The following is a 16,368-nucleotide window of genomic DNA, read 5'->3' as shown; positions in this document are numbered from 1 at the left end:
GCATTCTCCAGCTTATATCATCTTCCATGTGCTTGCAACATTCTCCAGTCCATACTACCCACCCTTTCCCTGTAACATTCTCCAGTCCATACCATCCTCCTTATCACTGTGATATTCTCCAGATCCCACAAATGTTGTTAAATGTACGAAATCCTGGAATTCTGTGAATGGTCTACGTCCTGATCAACATTGTCCATGTAACGATCCACAACCCTACACACATCCCTATCTCTGGAATCTAATCAAAGACGCTTTATCTCTCTATCTTCCTCCAAACAATAAAATGTTTTCTCCTGCGAACAATCTGTAGCAACTGTAACTATGTTTAACCCTGCAACATTGTCACACCCCCAAACATCTCTCCCACTCTGTGACCTCTAACCATCCCTCAAAGGCCCTCTCTCGGTGACACGCACCATGCATTTGCAACAAGGCAGATGGAATGACAGCATTAACTGAAGGGAACAGATATGATCGAACTGTTATTGTGGAGGTGTGGCTGCAGCATGACCATCGCTGGGATGTGATTATTGAGGGGTTGTAGGGATTTAGGCAGGATCAGCAAAAAACCAAACAGGTCCCGTTTTGTTGTGAAGAAAGGCCGCAGTCAGTGCATTAGTGAGACAGCCAATTTAATCTGGGAATCAAAATATAGAGTCATTTTGAATGGACAGCTTCTAAATAGCAAGGGAGATCTGGGAGATCAAATCACAATCCATGCATGTTGTTAAGTCGGATGCAATATTTTCTTGGTGATAGTAGACAGAGGCATGTGCAGTGGTCAATTTCTGATTGGACGTCTGTTTCACAAGGATCAGTGCTGTGATGTCTGTGTGTAATTTATATCTGTGATTCAGATGAAAAGGTCAGCAGTTTGAGTGGTAATTTTGCAGTCGACATTTGGAAAGGCATGTAATGATTAGGGATAGTTAGGGGAATTGTGGATAGTGAGGAAGAGTGTTCAAGGTTGCAGCAGTATGTAGATCAGCTGTAACATTGGGCAGAGATGGGGCAAATTGAATTTCATCGGGACAGGTGTGAAGTGATGCATAGAACATAGAACATAGAACAATACAGCACAGAACAGGCCCTTCGGCCCACGATGTTGTGCCGAACTTCTAACCTAGATTTAAAAACCCATCCATGTACCTATCCAAATGCTGCTTAAAGGTCGCCAATGAATCTGACTCTACCACTCCCACGGGCAGCGCATTCCATGCCCCCACCACTCTCTGGGTAAAGAACCCACCCCTGACATCTCCCCTCTACCTTCCACCCTTCACCTTAAATTTATGCCCCCTTGTAACACTCTGTTGTACCCAGGGAAAAAGTTTCTGACTGTCTACTCTATCTATTCCTCTGATCATCTTATCAAGTCACCCCTCATCCTTCGCCGTTCCAACGAGAAAAGGCCGAGAACTCTCAACCTATCCTCATACGACCTACTCTCCATTCCAGGCAACATCCTGGTAAATCTTCTCTGCACCCTCTCCAAAGCTTCCACATCTTTCCTAAAGTGAGGCGACCAGAACTGCACACAGTACTCCAACTGTGGCCTAACCAAAGTCCTGTACAGCTGCAACATCACTTCACGACTCTTGAATTCAATCCCTCTGCTAATGAACGATAATACTCCATAGGCCTTCTTACAAACTCTATCCACCTGAGTGGCAACCTTCAAAGATCTATGTACATAGACCCCAAGATCCCTCTGTTCCTCCACCTGACTAAGAACCCTACCATTAACCCTGTATTCCGCATTCTTATTTGTTCTTCCAAAATGGACAACCTCACACTTGGCAGGGTTGAACTCCATCTGCCACTCCTCAGCCCAGCTCTGCATCATATCTAAGTCCCTCTGCAGCCGACAACAGCCCTCCTCACTGTCCACAACTCCACCTATCTTCGTATCATCTGCAAATTTACTGACCCACCCTTCGACTCCCTCATCTAAGTCATTAATAAAAATTACAAACAGTCATTAATAAAAATTACAAGCATTTATGAAGTCAAATGGAAGAGAGAAGTACACTAATTGACTAGTTGGAAACATTGATAAACAGAGAGACACTGGAAGCAAATCCATAGCTCCCTAAAAATAACAACACAACAGGATGTGGTGGTCAAGGGGGAGTATGGTATGCTTACCTTTATTGGGCACAGTATTGAGTACAGACGTTTGCATGTCATGTTGTGACTGAATGAAACTTCATTCGACCATGTTTGGAAAGTTGCGTGTCATTCTCATCGACACACCACAGGAAGGATGTGGAGGTTTTGGGGAGGTTCCAACAGAGGGTTGGCAGAATATTGCCTGGATGAGACTGTGCTTAAGGAGGTTGGACGCAGTTGGATTGTTTTGCGAGAATATTCGAGACTGAGGGGTGACCTTGTACAGGTATAGAGCATGAGGAGAGGCGTGAATAGTGTGGATAGTTGGAATCCTCCTTCCAATGTCGAAATATCAAATACTAGGGCGCATCGGTTTAAGGTGAGAGTGAGAAGTTTTAAGTGAGATGAATGAGGCCAATTGTCTTTACCGAGCAATGTGATTATTGAGGGGTTGTAGGGATTTAGGCAGGATCAGCAAAAAAACAAACAGGAGGTGGGAGAGGTGGCAACAAGAGCAAACATTTGAAGGGCATTTAGACAGAAACATGAACAAACAGAGAATAGAGGGATATCGCCCATGTGCAGACAGATGGGATTAGTTGAGAATAGCATCATGGTCAGCACAGCCATGGTGGGCCGAAGGGCCTATTACTCTGCTGTACTGTTCCATTTTCTAACTTAACGACATCTAACCTGTCAAAGCCCCTCCGAATCCTGGATATTTCATTCAATTTCTCTCACATTCTTCAAAACCCCAATAGGTTCAAGGGCAATCTACTCCAACTCTTCACATTGGAAAATCCCGCCATCTCCAGGATCAGCCAAGCGAACCTTCCCTGGACTGCCTCCAACACAAGAATGTCTTTCCTGAGGGCACACATACTATTCATTATAATCTAGGTGTGGTCTGACTTGTACCTTGCATTGTTTTAGCAAGACCTCCCTATATTTAGACTCCATTCCCTTTGCCTTCTCAATTACTTGCTGGTCCTGTAAGCTACCTGTTTCAGATTGAATCACAAGGATTCCCAAAATCCTTTGTGCAGTCAGTCTGAAACCAAACGGTGTTAGCCTGACAGTAAGTCGGGAACGTGCTGGAAAGTGCTATAAAGAATATGACAATAAATGAGAACTAGATACTTAGAAACAATGTGAGATGTATGATTTTATAAAAGGGGAATATTTTTAAATCTGTTGCATTCTATATTTTGGTGTGACCATAAATGGCAGAATAGATAAGGGTGGGGGAGGATAGTTGCAGTAGAGGGATATTTGAAATTTCAGAAGCATTTTGAAAAGTTTCAACAAGGGCTAAAAATTAGCTCGTGAGAGAATAGGGCCGCTGAAAGGTCAATGAGGCTGTCTGTGTGGAATCACTGCTGATGATGGAGATATTGAACAAATATTTTGTGTTAGGCTTTACTGTGGTGAAAGACATGGAAGCTCGGGAACTTGGGAAAATACATAGGGATGTCTTGAAAAGAGTTCACATTGGAGAACAGGAGGTGCTGGATGTCTTAAAATGGAAAAGTTAGATAAAACCTTTGGACATGATCAGATATACCCCAGCGCCTTGTGAGAAGCGAGGGAGGAAATTGCAGGGCCCCTCCCAGAGATATTTGTATTATCGACAGCTACTACGGACCAGTGAGACTGATGCAGAGGTGGTAAGTTGTTGGAGGAGATTCTGAGAGAAACGATCATCGTGCATTTGGAAAGGTAAGGACAGATTAACGATCGTCAGCATGGCTTTGTGCATGGGAAATCATGCCTCAAATGTGAGTGTGGAGGTAGACAAGTGAGAGGTCAAAGCAGAGCAGTACACGATGTCCACATGAACTTTAGCAAGGCCTTTGACAAGGTTCTACATGGCAGACTGGTTAGTAAGTTTAGATCAGACATAACCAGGGAGCGCTCACCAACTGGATACACGACAGGATTGACTGTAGGAGACAGAGCGTGTTCATAGAGGGTTTCTGCTCAAACTGCAGGCCTGTGACCAACGGTGTGCCATGGGGTTCGGTGCTGGGTCACTGTTGTGCATCATTTATATAAACAGATTAGATGATAATACAGGAGCCATGGTTAGCAAGTTTGTGAGTGAGACTGAAATTGGTAATAAAGTGGACAGTGAAGAGGGTTATCGAAGAGTACAATGGAATCAACAGTACTGCTGGACCACTGAGGTAAGGAATAACAGGTGGAGAAATGCAAGATGTTGTATTGTGGTAAAGCAGACCAGGCTGGACTTGTACAATTAATGCTTGGGCCTTGGATATTGTTGTGAATCATTTCATTGACCCAGGGATGCAGGTACACAGTTTTTTGGAAGTAGCGTCACGGGTAGACAGTCTGGTGAAGCAGGCGTTTGGGATGGTAACCCTTCATTGGGCAGAGCATTGAGAGTAGGAGTTGGGATGTCATGGTGTATCTGTACAGGACATTAGTGAGGCCTCTGTATAAGCATTGTTGATTATCTGGAAAAAATCAACTTGTTCACGTATGTCCTTTAGGGAGGGATATATGACATTCTTACCTGGTCTGGCTCACATGTGACTCCAGTCCCACAGCAATATGGCTGGCTCTGAGTTGCCTCTGGGCAATTAGCAGGAGGGCAATGGATGCTGGTCCATCCGGTGACATCCTTCGGCCTTGAATGAATCAATGAAATATACATATGTCTATCCCTACCTTTGCAAACAGCTCTGGCTGCAGCAATCCGTACTGGCTTTGTACCGTTGTTCAGGCCTTTACCCCTCTCTGTAATACTCTCACCACCTCCAGCACCTTCAATCCTCCCTGTTCCGCTACTCTGATTAAACACTGACAATATTTCCTCTTCCTACTGCACTCCTCCACATTTCTAAATGTTGGTTACTTCAGAATTGATCGGTTTTTTTTTCATCTCTTAATCAAATCGGCCAAGACCATCTGAAGTGGGAAGGAGCATTGGGAAGGTGTCGAACACCTCGAGACTTACTGTGGGGAAAACGGGAATCGAGGAGAAAACAGCACAAGGAGCGCGCTGTCATATCAACACCCCACCCACCCCCTTTCCACGTTCACCTTCTGCCTCAAGTGTAACAGAGTCTGTGGAAGGCCACATCGGTCTGTACAGCCAACTCCAGACTCCCCCACCCCCACTGAGAGTGGGAGACAGTCAGCCTCATCTGTGAGCCACTGCCAAAGAGATGATGAGATAGAAAGGTTGAATCCCCTCACAATTATCCCAGTGTCTTTGTTACAAATTCAAACAATTCCCTGTTGATGCAGTGTTTAATAATGTCATATCACTTAGTATCTCTCCATGTGGTATCCCTCGCTGTGTGGGTCTATTTACTGCCTCTGTCAGCATTTCTCCCTCTTACAGATGGTCTGAGATCATGAGTCAACAGAATTTTCCATTCCAGAGAGATGCAGCAGCACAGGCAAGGGATGGAGACTGGAATTATCGAGATCTCTGCTGGACTCAGTGCCACTCTGCATGTGTTATCCTCATTGCATCAGTCTAATTTCCCATTCTGTCTATTTCTGTCTCATGCAGCTCATCAGGATGTTCCTAACTCCTTTCTCATCTATCACCTCATGGAAACTGGTTGGTCAGCCAAGAGAAATGGAGAGGGAGATCTGGAGCCTTCAGTAATTCCTGCAGCTGGTAAGATCACTCACAATAAACAGCACAGGGTGGAGGTAGACCAGGAAGACAGGACAGAGATATAGAGCTGGGCAAGGAACAGCAACATTCTAGACTTCATTCTCACCATCTTGTGAGGGTCCTGCTTTCACCTCTGCTGTACTGGTCCTCAATGCGACAGCACAGGGGATCGCAGGCATCAATCCTGGCCCATGCTGTGTTCGTGATCTCTGTAATATCCTCCAGCCCCAATAATCCTTCCTCTGTCTGGAGTCTCCTCTAGTCCACATCATTTTCTGTTTCTCTGTCTCTGTCTCTGTCTCTGTCAGGTTCTCCAGTCCCTAACACCCTAATCCCTAACCTTCTCCAGTAGATACTAAATTCCTTCATCCCTGTAAACCCTGACAGCCCTGTCTATCCCTGTAAGCTTCTCCCATCACTATCACCCTCCATGTCAATGTATTTGTCTTTAACCTCTCCATCGGTCCCTACCTATGTAATCTTCTCCAGCTCCTACAACCCTTCCTTAGCTGTGAAAAATTTGTAATCTCCTTATCCTTCTCCAATTCTTTGATCTTTACCTTGTTAAATTTCACCCTCATTCCCGACCCCCATACCCCTCCCGACTTCAGGAACCTCTTTCACTTTGCGCAACCCTCCCCATTTGTGTAATTGTCTCCAACCCAGTAACCTGGACTTCTCCATTGCGTTCCTATCTATGTCGACTCCAGAGCCTAGAAGCCTTCTTATATCTGTAAATGTCTTCAATCACAACAACCTTCCATATCTCTGTTAGTATACACAATAATCTCCTAGATGAAACAGCCCCCTGTCTGTGCCTCTCAGTCTGCCTGCCTCTTCCTAACTCCATCCCTATCCCTATCTCCAGAATCTAATCCAGCTCCCTCTCTCTCTGTAAATTCCTCCAATCCCCACACACCTTTGTCCCTCTGACATTCTTGACCAGATGTCACTGTGTTTACTTCTTAGCCTCCCTATCTCTGTAACCTCTACCCATCTGTTCAACCCCCCACTACTGAGGAATGACTCCCTTTATTCGCCATAAGGCAGATGGAATGACAGTGAACAGATATGATGGAACTGTCATTACGGAGGTGTAGCTGCAGAATGACCATTGCTGGGAAGTGAATACGAAGGGTTGTTGGGATCGAGTTATAGAGTCAGAGAGATGTGCAGCATGGAAACCGACCCTTCGGTCCAACCCATCCATGCTGAGCAGATATTCCAACCAAATCTAATCCCAATATGCAGACTAGGCAAAAAGCCAAAAAGTTGTGAAGGAAGTATGAGGTTAATGCATTAATGAGACAGTCATGTAGATCTGAATATCAAAAGTGGAGCTGAGAATAACCAAGCAGCAGCAACCATTAGCAGGAATTCTTTTGTAGGCACCAAACAGTGATGGGAATGTCAATATGGTTACAGTCAGGACGCTGAATGTACTTATGGCAAGGGCAGTACAGTAACTGTGTGACAGTGGTCTCTATGCCAACGAGCGTGTTGGATTTAATTTGTTGGTGTGAATATAAATGGCAGAATTGTAAGGGTGTAGGAGGGGTGTAGTGGTATAGGGGATATGGTGTATTTGAATTATCAGAAGCCTTTATGCAAGTTTTAACAGGGAAAAGAACGGACAAAGGAAGCACATGGTGAGGGGAAGAAACTGACAGGACAGCGTACCTGCAGAGTTACTGCCTTTTGCTGTTTGAATTCATGTATCGCTGGATATCGGAGTGCATTTATCGGATTTAAAGGTTACTGTAGATTATATCTGCAATAAATGCTTCTGCTTGTGAATCCTATCAGATCGAATGGATTGGTTGGAGAGACAGTTTAAGACAATACAGAATTGGTAACAGCAACAGTATGTGATGGATGGCAGTTATAGGAAGGGGGACAGTCTCAGATAGAGTTACATAGATGGGTTAACTCCAAAAAAGGCAAGAGAGTTAAGCAGCTAGTGCAGGAGTCTTCTGGGGCTGTCCCCATTTTAAGCAAATATGCTGTTTTGGAAAATGTAGTGGGTGATGGATTCACACGGAACGTAGCACAAACAGGCAGGTTTGTGGTATGGAGACTGGCACTAATGCAACAAGGGATACGTCGGATTCCATGAGGTCAGTTGTGTTAGGGGACTCGCTAGTCTGAGGTACAGACAGACGGTTCTGTGGACAGCAGAGAAATAAGCAGATTAGTGTGTTGCTTCCCTGGTGCCAGGATCAAGGATATCTCAGAAAGTGTGCAGAATGTTCTCATGGGGAGAGGGGCCAGCAAGAGGTCATTGTCCAAATTGTAACCAACGACATAAGAAGGGAAAACATTTGAGATTATGGACGGAGATTGCAGGGTGATAGGCAGAAATTTTAAAAAAGAGGATCTTGAGAGTAATAATATCTGTATTACTCCCGGCGCTATGAGCTAGTGAGGACAGGAATAGAGGGATAGAGCAGATGAATACATGGCTTAGGAGCTGGTGTATGGGAGAAGTATTCACATTTTTGGATCACTGGAATCTCTTTTGAGGTAGAAGGAACCTGTACCAGAAGGACGGATTGCACCTAAATTGGAAGGGGGCGAATATACTGGCAGGAAGATTTGCCACAGCTGCTCGGGAGGTTTTAAACTAGTTTGGGCGGGGGGGGGGGGGGAGGGGGTGGGGAGCTGGGGGCCGGGAGATAGTGAGGAAATAGATCAATCTGAGATTGGTAAACTGAGAACAGAAACGAGTCAAAGAGTCAGGACGGGCAGGGACAAGGTAGGACTAATAAAGTAAACTCCATTTATTTCAATGCAAAGGGGCCGAATAGGGAAGGCAGATGAACTCAGGGCATGGTTAGGAATATGGGACTGGGATATCATAGCAGTTACAGAAACATGGCTCAGGGATCGGCAGGACCGGCAGATAATGTTCCAGGTTACAAATTCTACAGGAAAGATAGAAAGGAAGGCAGGACAGGAGGGGGAATGGAGTTTTTGATTAGGGATAGCATTACAGGGGTACTAAGGGAGGATATTCCTGGAAATACATCGAGGGAAGTTATTTGGGTAGACCTGAGAAATAAGAACGGGATGATCGCCTTATTGGGATTGTATTATAGACTCCCTAATAGTCAGAGGGAAATTGAGAAACAAACTTGTGAGAAGATCTCAACTATCTGTAAGAAAGTAGGGTGATTATGGGAGGAGATTTTAACTTTCCAAACATAGACTGGGACTGCCGTAGCGTTAAGAGTCTAGATGGAGAGGAAGTTATTCAGTGTGTAGAAGAAAATTTTCTGATTCAGTATGTGGATTAACCTACTAGAGAAGGTACAAAACTTGACCCACTCTGGGGAAATAAGGCAGGGCAGGTGACTGAGGTGTCAGTGGAGGTGCACTTTGGGGCCAGCTACCATAACACCATGAGATCTTAAATAATTATGGAAATGGATAGACCAGATCTTAAAGTTGAAGTTATAAATTGGAGAAAGACCAATTTTGACAGTATTTGGCAAGAACTTTCAAAACCTGATTGGGGGCAGATGTTCACAGGTAAATGGACGGCTGGAAAATGGGAAGCCTTCAAAAATGAGATAACAAGAATCCAAAGCAAGTATATTCCTGTTGGGGTGAAAAGAAAGGCTTTACGGGACACTGGTTAGCCCACTGTTGGAATATTGCTGGAATTCTGGTCTCCTTCCTATCGGAAATATGTTGTGAAAATTGAAAGGGTTCAGGAAAGATTTACAAGGATATTGACAGAGTTGGAGAATTTGAGGTATAAGGAGAGGCTGTGCAGGCTGGGGCTGTTTATCCTTGAGCGTTGGAGGCTGAGGGGTGACCTTCTAGAGATGTACAAAATTGTGAAGGGCATGGAGAGGATAAATAGAGAAAGTCTTTTCCCTGGCGTCAGGGAGTCCAGAACTAAAGGGCATAGGTTTAGGCTGAGAAGTGAAGGATGTTGGGTGGTACAGTGGTTAGCAATGCTACCTCCCAATGCCATGAGACTCAGGTTCAATTCCTGCCTCAGGCTGTGTGGACTTTGCACATTCTCCCTATGTCTGCGTGGGTTTCCTCCCACAATCCAAACTTGTGCAGGCTAGGTGAATTGGCTATGCTAAATTGCCTGTGCTGTTGGGTGTAGGGGGAAGGATCTGGGTGGTTTGCGCTTTGGTGGGTCGTTGTGGACTTGTTTCCACACTTTAAAAAATCAAAACGTGAAAGAGACCTAAGGGGCAACTTTTTCACACATACGGTGGTACGTGTATGGAATGAGCTGCCAGAGGATGTGGTGGAGGCTGGTACAATTGCAGCATTTAAAAGACATTTGGATGGTTATATGAATAGGAAGGGTTTGGAGGGATATGGGTCGGATGTGGGCAGGTGGGAATAGATTGGGTTGGGATATCTGCTCGACATGGACGGGTTGGACTGAAAGGTCTGTTTCCATGCTGTACATCTCTATGCCTCGATAACTCACAGAGTGAGTTTGTAAATGCAATTAGTGTGAATGGTATTTGGAGCAATACATGTAATTGGAAAGTTAAAGTTAGGTTGGAGTTTGTTTAAAGGGATTGGAATATAGAGGTAAAGACATCATGAATCAGTTGCATAGAGTGTTGGTGAGAGTGTACCTGAGGTATTGAGTGCAGTGTCGGTGACCTAATCTAAGAAAGATTACACTGATCACAGAGGACGTGCAATGGACATTCTCCAGATCAATTCCTGAGATGACAAGATTTTCTGATGGGGAGATTTGTCCTGCGACCTCTCCAGTTTCAAAGCATGAGAGGTGATCACAGTGAAATTTCAAAAATCTATGATTCATGTGATGAGGTGGAAATAAACAGGATGTTTCTCTAGCTGTCTACTCTATATTTAAGGCAAATAATGACAGGATAAGGGATATGCCATTTAAGACCATAATAAGGCGGAAATTCTTCCCTCGGAGGGGACTGACTAACACAGGGGCATGGAAGCCTACTGGCAGGGCAAGATTAAAGAGAATCCCCAGATATTCTTCACGTATATCAAGTGGAACAGAACAACCAGGGAACATGTAGGCCCTATTAGTGACTTGGCAAGTTGTATCCAAACTCAACTTCATGGTAGAAGGCTGTTTGTGTGACTGGAGCCCAATTTCCCTGGTGTACCCGGTAGACATCAGTGCTGTGTTCCGTATTATTTGTGGCATTCATAAGTGATGTGAATGTGAAGTGGGTAGGGGGAGTGTGATAAGTAAGTTTGTGTTGGACACAAAGATTGGCTGTGTGGTTGGCAGTGAGGAGGGAGGTCTTATATTACAGGAAGATACAGAGAGAATGGTCAGATGGACAGAACAATGGCAAATGGAATGTAACCCTGATAAATATAAGGTGATGCACTTTGGAAGAAGGAACCAGACAGGGGAGGACTCAAAGAACAGCATCACACTAGGAAGCTCAGAGCGTGCTTCTCCACACATCCCTGAATGTGACTGGATATGATAATTGATGAGTTCAGCATGACTGTAGATAAAGCCTATATTCATTGACCCAAAGATTATCCGAGTTCTACATAGCACTTTGGTAAGGCCAAATGAAATATTGTGTGCAGTTCTAGGAGCCGCGTTACAGGAAGGATGTGATTGTACTGGATGAGGTGCAGAAGAGATTCACCAGGATGCTCCCTATGATGGACCATATGAGCTGTGGAGAGAGGCTGGGTAAGCGCGAGTTACTTATTTTGGAGCAGAGGAAGTTGACTTGGAATGTAATTCAGATATAAGATTACAAGGGGCATGGACAGGGTGAATAGACAACAGCTGTTCTTTTTAGTCAAAGTTTTAGCTTCTTTACAGAGTGAAACCAGGGAATGGAGAATGGAGAACAGAGAAACATGACACAGCTACTTCACTTCTGCCTTCACAGAAAAATACATAAACAAAGCCTTCCCAGCAATAGGAGAAAACCTGAGTCTGATGAGAAAATAATGTGGAATGAAACTAGTAAATAAACTAATTTGGAGAAATTATTGGAACTGAAAATAATGGGCATAGAAAAAAAAAACAACACAGATTGATGAAATGGGAAGCATTTGAGAAACTCACTGGTAGATTAATTACAGAATTACAGAAAATACAATAGAGGCACTGAACTTGGATTTTCAGCAAGGATTTTAATAGAGTCCCAAGCCTAGTGTGCAAAGTAAAAGCACATGGGATAGGGGGTAATATATGAACATGGTGTTAAAATGGGAGTGTTGACAGGAAACAATGAGTAGGAATAAATGGATGGTTTTCAGTTTGGAAGGCTCATGAGGCATCGCAATGATTGGTGATGGGGCACCAGATATTCACAATACATCTCAAACATCTCATTGAGGGAATCAAATGCAAAGTTTCCAAGTCTGCTGACGGAACTAGGATTTTGAAAGTGAGGAGGATGTCAATAAAACTTAAAGGAGATTGAAACAAACGGAGTGAATGAGTAAACATGTGGCAGATGAAGAGCAGTGTGGATAGATGTGATGTTGTCTACTTTGTTGTGAAACACTAAAGTTCCAGCCAACCATTGGAAAAGGGAGTGGTTGAGAAATGTCGATCTATGAAGGGAACTGTACTTTACTTTTCTTCTGTTATTGTTTAGACAGACATCTGAGTTCCATGCAGGGCAGTGAGTTCTGAAGAAAGAAGCCAATACAGGAAATACATTGGCACACAGACCAGTGTACACAGACCCACCAAGTGGGGAGCTGTAACATTGAAAAGGATCTGGGATCTCACTGTACACCAGTCACTGAAAGCAATATTGCAGGAGCAGAAAGCAGTCAGGAAGATAAATTGTTGTTGACCATCATTTCAGAAGGACTGGAGTCCAGGGGTAAGGGTGTCTCAGTGCAGCTGTACAGGCCCTTGGTGAGACCTCAACTCGAACATTGTGCAGTGTTGTGTGCAGTTTTGGTCTCCGTACCTAATAAAGGACAAACCTGACATTGAGGGAGTGCAGCGAAGGATGACCAGACTGATCTCTGGGATGACAGACTTTTTGTGGAGCAGAGTTTGGGGCAACTGAGCCTGTATCCCATGGGGTTTAGGAAAATGAGTGGAGATCTCAGTGAGATATATAAAACACTGACAGGGTGAGTTAGATTGGAAGCAGTGATGATAATTCCCCTGGCTGGGAAGTCTAAAACAAGAGGCCACAGTATTAAATACAGATGGGTCACATTGCATTTAGATCCGAATAAATGTCTGCACTCAGAGACTGGTGAACCCGGGAATTCTCTCTCACATAAGGCTGTGGAAGACAAGGCACTAAAGACTAATAAGGATGTCTAGACACCAAAGGATGGGGTAGAGAGCAGGAGTGTGGTGTAGAAATAAAGGGTCAACCATCATTATATTGAATTGGATAGCAAATTCGACAGACCAAGGGGACGACTGTAGTTCCTATTTTATAGCTTCACAAGGTTAATCACATTAATGGGTGTGTAAAGTGTGTGGGGAAAGTGCATTGAGGAGATGTTCAGACATTAACTAGAATGGGGCAGGCTCAATGGCCTATTACATTCCCGATGTTTCTGTGCAGTTTGTGGGAAAGCTCTGTAAATGTTGTCACAAGTTCACAGATGTTAGGAAGGACGTCTCTGCTGGCTTAACAGGACTGTGTTTCCCGTTCCCTTTTCCATACCGTGGTTGGGGGCTGGGTGTTCTGTCAGGTTTTATCCTTTTAGACTTCAGAGCAGTTTGATACGACAGAGTGTCTTACTTGGCCTTTTCAGAGACCATTGAAGAGTGCATCTTCACATGTCTATGTGTTTGGAGTCGCTTTTCGGCCAGACCAGGAAAGCACGGGAGATTCACTTCCTTAAAGTACATTGGGGAAGGAAATTGGTGTTTGTAATCGACATTGACTTCAAGGCCATTGTTACTGACACCAGATTTGAGATCTCGATATTTTATTAATTGTTTTTAATTTCCACCAGCTGCCAGAGCATTAGCCTGGTCTGGATTATTCATCTAGTGACTTTTCCAAAACAGCACCATCTCCACATGGGGACCGATCGGAAACCACACTGAGCAAGTTTATGTCTGTGCTGCTTGACAGCTCTATCAAAACGAACTCCCAATTTGACTATCATGATGAGACTGAGAGGGTTGTAATTGGTCCGATTGTAATTATTCCCCGACACTGAGTAATTTTCCACATTGCTCGGGAGATGTCAGAGTTGTAGCTGGAAGGAAACCGCTTCCCCAGGGGCACGGCTTGTTGTACAGCACAAGTCTTCAGTCCTATTGCAGGAATGGGGTCAGGACTCATTGCATTTGCCTTTCTACTGTGTTCAGCTTTTTCTTCATGGCACGTGCAGCGAATTGAATTGGTTGAAGACTGATCTGTGATCCTGTGGGCATCATGATGACGGTGAATTGAATCATTGACTCAACACCCCTGGCTGAGGACGGTACAGATACTATTTCCTTGTTTTTTACACTGATGTGCAGAGCTGATCCATTGATAGAATGGGGATAATTGTGGAGCCCTCTCTAACAGTTAGTTGTTTAATCGACTATCACGATTTTTGGCCGGATGTGGCAGGCTGCAGAGGTTTCATCGGGGTGTATTGACCTTGTGACAATTTCTCTATCTCGATCATACGATTTGGTTTTATTTGATTTGATAGGATCCATTGTCGCATGTATCTAAGTAGAGTGAAACACTTTGTTTATACACAGTTCTGGCAGATCATAGTGAGAGTTGGAGCTGCCTTTTTTTAGAGACATGGAGTGGCCGAAAATTAAAAGTCTACTTCAGCTGTCTGTTTCGGAAGAGCCACAAAATAGACAGAAATTAAATTAGATTGCTTCAGCATCAGTGAAAAAAGGGCCTTTGAACAGGGAATTATTCCAAAGCAAAAGAAAGGATAATCTGATTCGCAAGATTCTGAAACATGCCAATATAGTGGTAAAGAAGGTTTTTTTTAAAAAAAGTGATGATTTGTAACAGAACACAGATGAAAAAATGAAATTGTAGCACAAAAACTTTGAAGAATCACCACAAAAAGTAACTTATTCTGATCTCAGTAAGGATTATTTTCATCCACAAAAATAGCATCTCAAGTTATCTTTCAGAAGCCTGTTGTGCCTTTGAAACTGTTTACAATAGTAATAAGTTCTAGTTAAATATTTGGTAAATAATCATGGACACAGATTTCAACATAATAATAAAACCTTAAAGAGATGCCTGGCTTGTCTTGTCGAATTCGTGAAGAAAAAGGTTAACCGTGGAAATAATAATATTACGTATTTTGTATCAGAATCAGCTTTTTACTGTAAAATGTGATACGGAATTTGATAAGAGATAGCCTGCCCATTGGAGAATAGAATTCATGCAATCCTGCAAGATAAACAATGAGGGATATGACTGAAAAGAGCAGAGCCCCGAACTTTGGAATGCATGAAAGATCCCAAGGCCTAGAGATAACAAAAATCGTTAAACATCTGAAACAAATAAGAAGCTCGGGCTGTCCATAGGCGTGTCCATCAATGATCAGTTGTTTTACAAGATTGGTTCTGCAGAAGGGGAGTGGATGGTACACTGACAAGGTTGTGTATGATCATTGCAACACAGAACGTATAGAAATACTGTCTTATTACTGCAAAATCGAATTGTGTCATTGATTTGCCGTCTGATCTGAGCTAAAGATTAAGGAAACAATTGTCTTCTCATGTCAAAGCCAGATTCGAGGAAGATCCTTTTGGGATTCTCCCAGCATTAGCCAGGTTTAGCTTGAATTAAAGTCCATTCCGTGCCTGTGTCCTCTCTGCCTCCAGAGTCTTTGTCCCTAGCTGGGGAATCTCCCTCCTACAATAAGCAAGGACATACAGGTCATAGGGTAAAGGAAAAACTTAGACTGAGGCATACAGGCTACACCAGAAAGGGTATGCTATAGGCAACATCAATGTGATCAAGATCAGCATTATTTGAAGTTAGAGAGTCCATTCCTCAGTTTAATAATGGGCTGGGAAGATGCTGTTCATGAGCTGCTGGTTTGTGTGTTCAAGATTCTGAATTGTCTCCATGATGGAAGAGATTGTAGGAGATCCAGGGTTCGATGGGTCTTTGATCATGTTGTCAGCCTTTCCGCGGCAGTGAGCTGTGTAAATGGAGACATTGGATAGGACGTTGGTTTCCGTGATGGCATGGGCTGTGCACACAACCTACTGTCATTTCTCTTACTGTCCTGGCAGGGCTGTGGCCACACCAGGTCATTAAGCACACAGATAGTTTGCTGTCAGTGGTGCATTTGTAGACATTGGTGAGGGTCCTTGTGAACATGTCAAATGTCCTGAGCAGCCAGAGAAAGAAGAGGAGTTCTTGTGCCATCTCGGCTGTCATATCTACATGAGAGGTCGGTTATCGTCACTCCGAGCAACTTAATGCTTTCCACCCTTTCAACTTCAGTTCCATTGATGCAGATGGGGGCATGTTCTCCTCATTTCTTTCTGAAGTCATTGATCAGTTTGTTAGTTCTGCCGACTTTGAAAGAGAGGATGGTCTCAGTGCAGCATATCACTAAGTCCACTATTTCCGTTCTGTATTTTGACTTGTTATCATTACATACCTGTCCTACTATGATGGTGT

At 43.8% G+C, this 16,368-nt stretch overlaps 1 long non-coding RNA gene across 1 annotated transcript in view; it reads left to right on the top strand.

Annotated features, from left to right (window-relative positions):
* Positions 1-14,960, top strand: part of LOC140463690 (uncharacterized) — a 64,968-nt gene extending 50,008 nt beyond the window's left edge. Inside the window, exons 7-8 of the long non-coding RNA XR_011954736.1 lie at positions 5,657-5,767; positions 13,712-14,960. This is a non-coding gene — a long non-coding RNA (uncharacterized lncRNA). The remainder of the gene's footprint in view (positions 1-5,656; positions 5,768-13,711) is intronic.
* Positions 14,961-16,368: the final 1,408 nt, after the last annotated feature.

This window comes from Chiloscyllium punctatum, chromosome 38, assembly GCF_047496795.1.
Source record: "Chiloscyllium punctatum isolate Juve2018m chromosome 38, sChiPun1.3, whole genome shotgun sequence".
NCBI lineage: Eukaryota > Metazoa > Chordata > Chondrichthyes > Orectolobiformes > Hemiscylliidae > Chiloscyllium > Chiloscyllium punctatum.
The sequence above is the reverse complement of the archived record's forward strand: the minus strand, read 5'-3'. Positions and strand labels throughout refer to the sequence as shown.